The following is a 7,563-nucleotide window of genomic DNA, read 5'->3' on the forward strand; positions in this document are numbered from 1 at the left end:
ATCAATTACCAAAGGGGTTTAAAATCTCTGATTATCTCTCATCTCTCTTTGGATTTTTGTTTTGTTTTGTTACTGAAAAGTTACCCCCCAAATTTTTGCCTGTAAATGTTCAGAATAATTGATAATATGGTTTTCAGATGGAATCTGAATGCATGCCGTGAAAAACCCTACTTGGAAACAAAATAACACTGCACTTTTCACCTGAGGGGATGGAGGGTGTGAAGATGGCTTCTTGCAAGAATGACACAAACTGTGAATGACGAAGTCCACCTCAGTCCTGAGGAAATTCTGTGAATGTCATTGGCAGCATAGGATCATCTGACTCTTGTACTGTTTATCTGTAACATTGAACTAGAGCTATAACCTAGTTCACACCTCCAAAGGAAACCTTATTTTTTAAAGTCTATTCATTCTCCTTTAATTCAAGGGGAACTTAGTTTCCTTGTTACTCAGAGCAGCATCTACAAAATAATGAAGAATGATGTTAATACTCCAGTGACTTTTAAAGCCAAAAATGTTGTCCATGCTACAACTTGTAACACTAAATGTGAGGATTCAAAAGGTCCATCCTAATTTCAAAGGTGATGTGTTTTGAATGTTTATTTTAATATGAAAGTTATTATTCTGTTACATAGTGGCTTATAAAAAGCATCTACTTTACAAACAGCATAACTTCACTAGAAGCAAAATAAATACAATTCACATCACATACAACCAGATTTCACAAATATTGTATGAATTATGCTGTGTACATACAGATGAAACATGCTAAGCACATAATTCACAGAGATACCTTTACATTCCACTTGCCAGAATATATATTCAAATAAAATACTCTAATATATATTTTGAAACCTAAGTGCTGTTGATAGTTGCATATGTGGTCAATTTTCATTTCCTAATCCATTAACTGACACACAATACAATCTATTTTTGTAGGCCACGCTATACTATTTTGTCCTATGCAATGTAATATGAGGATAGATCTCAATCAGGACCACATGATATTATAGCATTCAACCAAAATCTACCAATAAGTATTAATTTTTGTTAATTCGACCTGTCATAAATACATGTTACTTGAAAGAAATGTATATTTTTAAAACACCTAAAGTCAGAACTTGCTAGAGAACAGGGACCTATGGAACCATGTCACCTTATCTAGTAGCATGTCACACTAAGAGAGTAATACATGCTTTAAATGCTGATGATATACCAATCCATTACACGTAACTCTCCCAACGACATTGCAAGAAAGAAAAGGATAGTGAAAAGTATATTGATGGTAGAAAGTAGAAAATACAAATGGAAAGAATAGTGTGATTTTTTTTCCCCAAATAAAGTGTACGTACATCAACAAATGTATGGTAAGCCCTTTATTGCCTGAAAAATAAGCACAGGCTTGAAGTAGATTTGTTTTGTCATGTACTTTTCAAAGAATGGTAATATGCCCTAAATCTACTGTGATTAGTTACAGTAATGGAATCATTTCAAATTAAAACTAATCAAATATGTAATTTTACATGTCCTGCATTACAGTTAGCTAAAATTGAATGTAATTAACTTTGTCTTGAATTAAGTATGAGGACATCTGGCTCTATATTTAAATGATGATGATAAAAGTTATGGAAAATCTAGTGAGTGTTCCTAATGTTGAATAGAAATGCTAATATTATATGGAAGTTAGATGAATGCACTTGGTGTTTTCAATTTTGAATTTTGGAGACCTGAGTACAAGAAAGGCCATTATTTTCTAGTATATACACTGCACTTTTACTTCATAGCTTTATTGGCTTTTAAAATATGCTTTGTTAAAAATGATTTATATATGTTAATTTACACAGTTCTTTGAGCATGTATTTTAAGTAACTCATGTGTTTCTTTTCTCTCTGTCTCTCATTACTGACTTACATAAGCATAAAGCAGTTGACAGAAAGATGGTCTTATTTATTTTCGAACTTAACTCTTTAATGTGTAAGATGGAATCAGTTAATTTGGGGGGGAAATATGATTCATTACAACTATTTGGCTTTTGAAAGTGTTCAAAATGTCACTATCTTGGATTTTACCTTCTTTCAATACATACACATTTTTAAAAGGGTAAAGTGCTCAATTCAGCATGTGCAATATTTCTTTTTCTGATACTGTTCTTTTATTGTTAGCACTGTATCTGCCCTGTATAATACAAGAAAGAAATGGTTAACTGCTCACAGGCATGAAGATACTATCTTGTGCTGAGAAGCTTTATGTTTCTAGCTTTTATGTTTAGGTCTATGATGCCCACTCAAATTAATTTTTGTGTGTGGAGTGAGGTGTAGGGATGGAGCTTCATATTTTCATGTGGATACCCTGCAGCATTTGCTAAAACAACCTTCCTTTCCCCATTCAGCTGACACTTTGATTAAACACTGCATGTGTGCTCAGTTCCTCAGTTGTGTCCAACTCTTTTGTGACCCCATGGACTGGAGCCTGCCAGGCTCCTCTGTCCATGGAATTTTCCAGGCAAGAATACTGGAGTGGGTTGACATACCCTTCTCCAGGGGATCTTCCCAACCCAGGGATCAAACCTGTGTTTTCTCCATTGGCAGGCAGATTCTTTACCACTGCATCATGTGGGAAGCCCATTAATCAGTTATATATTAATATGTGTGGGACTATTTCTGAACTCCATTTTTTGATACATAAGCCAATACCCACCGGAGAAGGCAATGGCAACCCACTCCAGTACTCTTGCCTGGAAAATCCCATGGATGGAGGAGCCTGGTAGGCTGCAGTCCATGGGGTTGCTAGAAGTCAGACACGACTGAGCAACTTCACTTTCACTTTTCACTTTCATGCATTGGAGAAGGAAATGGCAACCCACTCCAGTGTTCTTGCCTGGAGAATCCCAGGGACAGGGGAGCTTGGTGGGCTGCCATCCAGAGGGTCACAGAGTTGGACACAACTGAAGCGACTTACGGAGAAGGCAATGGCACCCCACTCCAGTTCTCTTGCCTGGAAAATCCCATGGACGGAGGAGCCTGGTAGGCTGTAGTCCATGGGGTCGCTGAGAGTTGGACATGACTCAGTGACTTCACTTTCACTTTTCACTTTCATGCATTGGAGAAAGAAATGGCAACCCACTCCAGTGTTCTTGCCTGGAGAATCCCAAGGACGGCAGAGCCTGGTGGGCTGCTATCTATGGGGTCGCACAAAGTCGGACACGACTGAAGTGACTTAGCAGCAGAAGCAACTTAGCAGCAGCAGCAAGCCAATACCCACTGTATTCACTACTGTAGCCTTTTGGTAGGTCTTGAAATCAGATATGTAAATCCTCAAGATTTTTGAGATTCTTCTGTTCTAGGTTTTTTTTTTTGCCATCCATTTTATAATAAACCTGTCTTATTTTTTATTCAAAAAGGCTTGCTAAAATTTTGATTGAATTATCTGTCAATTTGGGGACAATGAATTTCTTAACAATAAAATTTCCAATCTTCCAACATGGTATATCTCTCCTTCTAGTAGGTCATCTTAAATATATCCCAGCAATTATCTGTTCCTCTGAGTATAGAAGCCTTGGACATTTGTTAGATTTATTCCCGTTTATTTTATGCTTTATATTACTAATGATATTTTTGTTTCTTTTTTTCAATTTTTTGTTACTAGGATATAGAATTACAATTTACTTTTATATAATGGTTTTGTATACCATTGCCTTATAAAATTCACTTATTACTTCTAGTAGAGTCATTTTGTGTATAGATTTCCAATGGTTTTTGGACATAACAAGATCTGTTAAGCATGAGAACGTTGTCTCTTTTGTTTCTTATCTCTTTAGCTTGAATTATGGCACTGACTAACACTTCCAATATAAGGTTAAATAGAAATGGTAAGAATGAATATCCTTGGCTTATTCCCAATCTTAAGGGGAAAAGCTTCTAATATTTTATCATTAAGTATGAGGTTAACTTTGGTTTTTCACAAGCACACATTTTTCCCTTTATTCCTATCATAGTCAGAGTTGTTATCATGAATGTGTATGGAGTTTTGTCAAGTGCTTTTCTGTATCTACTGAAATGATTACATAATTTCCCCCTTTATTATGTTAATATGGCAAATTATACTGACTTTTTAAGTGTGTAATACAAGTACTTAAACCTATACAATTCCCTACATTTCCCTCCTCTTGAGCTGCATCCCCAAATTTTGATATGTCACATTTCATTTTCATTCAATTTTAAATAATTATAATTACTGTTGTTATTTCCTCTTTGTCCCATGTGTTGTTTACATGTGTATTATTTAATATCCAAATATTTAGGGATTATCTATTTCTAGGATAATATCTTTTGAGACTGTATGATTCTGATCTTCTGAAATTTATTGAGATTTCTTTTGTGATCTAATGTATGATCTATCTTGGTGAATGTTCCATGTATACTTAAAAATAATGGCATATTCTGCAGTTGTTGGGTATAGATTTTGAATAAATGCTAATTGGGTCAGGTTGTTGGTCTAGCAACTTCTTCTGATTACTAATTATCTATATAATTCAGCAATTCAATAATTATCTAAAAACTTTTGAAAGGTGGCCCAGATTTAGAGAACCAAAAACAAACAAAAAAATAAGAAGAGATTCCATTTTGGGGATTCCCATGTGACCCAATATTTATAGTGAATCCTATCACACTTAGGTTTTGTTTCATGCCATAAATGAAATTTGGAATCAAGTTACTCCTGGCCTGTTAGATTCATTTAAACACAATATCACCTAGAATTCAAATACAAGTCCAAAACTAGGAATTCAAAGAAATATGTACATATAATAATAATCTTGTTCACAAACAAGTCTGGGTTTTTTGTGCTGCCTTTGTATAAATAGCTCAGTATCAGGTGAAAATGTTATAAGAATATTGGTTTGCATACAGAAATTTCAAGTGCTAATGGTTGTTAACCAATGGTTTTTAACCATTAACTAACGGTTAATAGAAAGGAACATTCTCATTGCTTCATAGTATCTTCACACATTAAGTTGGGCACAGAATAGAGTGTGTTTGTGTATGTGTGTTCATGAACACACAAGTGCAGTAGAAACCTACCATAAGGAAAGAATATGCTCTTAGAACTGAGTAAAAACACACTGCTAAAGCATTCTTGGATAGTAAGGCTGGATCCTTAAAAGTATATCATCAATATTTAGTTCTGAAGGATCTCTTACAAGGCAGCACTATATATGAACTTTCCTTTCAAACCTATCAATTTTGTAGGGAAAAGTTCAACATGTTTAAAATATCTCTATTCATTAATTTAAAACTATTAAAAGAAAAAATTATTAATAAGTCAACTTGCAGCTTATTTCAAAGTGCAGAGAGGTTCTTATCCTATGCCAATTACACTTGGTGGAGCTGTAACATTTTTAGGCTTTAAACAAATAGCATACAATCCAGTTCATATTATACCTGTACCTTTGGCATTCCGAAACCTATAGTCACCGATTAAAATCTGCAAACTGTTCCCTGGAATCAGACCTTCTTTTCTTCTGTTTAGATTTTTCACCAACCTAAATAATAAGTGAATTAGTAGCCAATAATGGTAGTAGGAGGTAATAAGATTGACATATACAATGCATTGAAGCTCAAATTTTCACAAACTATTACATGTAATCAAAGAACTTCATGACACTATGCTTGAGTCCTTTGAGTAATCTACATAGGACTTAGATTACTAACAAAAAAGGCTATTACATTATTGATCCATCATTAATTCACTCTCATGTGTACACTCTTCCACCTTTAGGGTCAGAGTACACAGTTAATGTAGCATTTCAGTTAAAGTTATTGACACAATGAAGGCAAAATTATTTTATATAAAATTTCCAAAAGCTTTATGGAAGTTTCATTCAGTCCTCTCCCAAATAATATTTCCTTCCTGCTTTGGGTTCTCTGTAATTAAACAGTATATATGGCAGAAGCATCTTTGCAATGAGTGCTATATAAAGTCAGATGCATGAGGACAGAATGATAAGACTAAAAAGTCAGTATTTGAACTAATAAAGCAAAGTGCAGCTATGCTGTAGAATAGTGAACATGGTCCCTGGCACATAGTGGGCATTTAAACATGTGATGAATTAATGAATGACTTGACCTAAAGTAATGTGATTTGTAGCCCAATATATCAGCTGAAACATCTGAGTCAAAGGTAAACCACAAAAGAGCATGCAGACTCAAAGCATTTCATTCTTTCAAAGCATTCTTCACTCACCAAAGGTTAACATTCCTTTCAGTGAGCTATATAGGCATGGCTGAAGCAATGAAATTGAAACACTGATAAGAAATGTGATATTTCTGCTTCTTGAGACTGTATAACAAAGATACAAGTAAAGCAGAACATCTGATTAGATAGCTCTGTGCCCCAGGGGGGAGGTTAACATAGCCATGGAGAATGCACCTACCATCGACCCTCAGCATCCTCACGGAGAAGCTGAATGACATCTCCATTTCTAATCAGGAGGTCTTCTGAGCCTCTCTTTCTGCAATCTGCTAGGGCTTTATATTTGCCTGGAGACTGTAAGGTTGTTTTGAAAAATGACATTACAAATTTGAATGCAAAACTACTTGTATAACTGCATGTTCTGTGACATAAAGACTTTGCTCTTTTCCTCAATGGCAAATGTGGTTAGCTGCAGCAGCTTTTTAGGAACAAACAAACATCGAACAGTTTGTGATGGCAAAAAAAAAAAAAAAAGAAAAAACAGCAGAACATGTGTTTATTTAACCTGAAGAATTCATTTTTATTTGTGAGAACAGAATTACAGTGTGAACGACACAGAAAATAACAGAGCCCGACTGATTAAAGTTACATGAATAATAAACATAAATCCAGAAAAAAGCATGAAAATAATATTTAAATACTGTTATTTGTAAATTACTCTCATAAAAAACAATTATCTTGGCACATAAAAAAGACAATGGCCCTGAACAAAGATTTACAGATGTCCCCAAAAGGATTTCTGTGCTTCATATCATTTTGCACAGGTAAAAATCATGGGCACAAAAGCTTAGTCCAATAAAAGCAATTAAACCATAATGCTGTGCTTTACTTGGCCTTAATCATTTTGCAGCTAGAATTTTAACTTGATTCATTAATAAGCTATACAATCCAAGGCACACAGATTGAATTTGGTTACAACGTAGACAGAGAAGAAATAATAATCAAGTCCAAATGTATTCTGAGATGTGAGTTTTTCCAGCACAGTATCTTGGACATTGGATATATAATTTTATAGAAAAAGAGTACCATAATTAAAAATGCTTTTTTAATATAAAAGGAAAGTTGTCTATATATGGCAGAAACCATTCACAATAATGTAATTACCCTCCAATTAAATATAAGATACAATTTAAAAAGGTTTAAAAAAAAGGAAAGAAAGAATTATGTGGTATTGAGCCTTTGCACATCCAAAAGAATTAACCTGAAAGTATTATCCACATCACTTGGGTTGAATGTCTTTTGAGCAGTATTTTTATCATACGGTCTGAGAAGCAGGCAGGAAAGAGCTCCTTGCCATTCAAGAGAATAGCTTCA

The sequence above is a fragment of the Budorcas taxicolor genome, chromosome X, assembly GCF_023091745.1.
Source record: "Budorcas taxicolor isolate Tak-1 chromosome X, Takin1.1, whole genome shotgun sequence".
NCBI lineage: Eukaryota > Metazoa > Chordata > Mammalia > Artiodactyla > Bovidae > Budorcas > Budorcas taxicolor.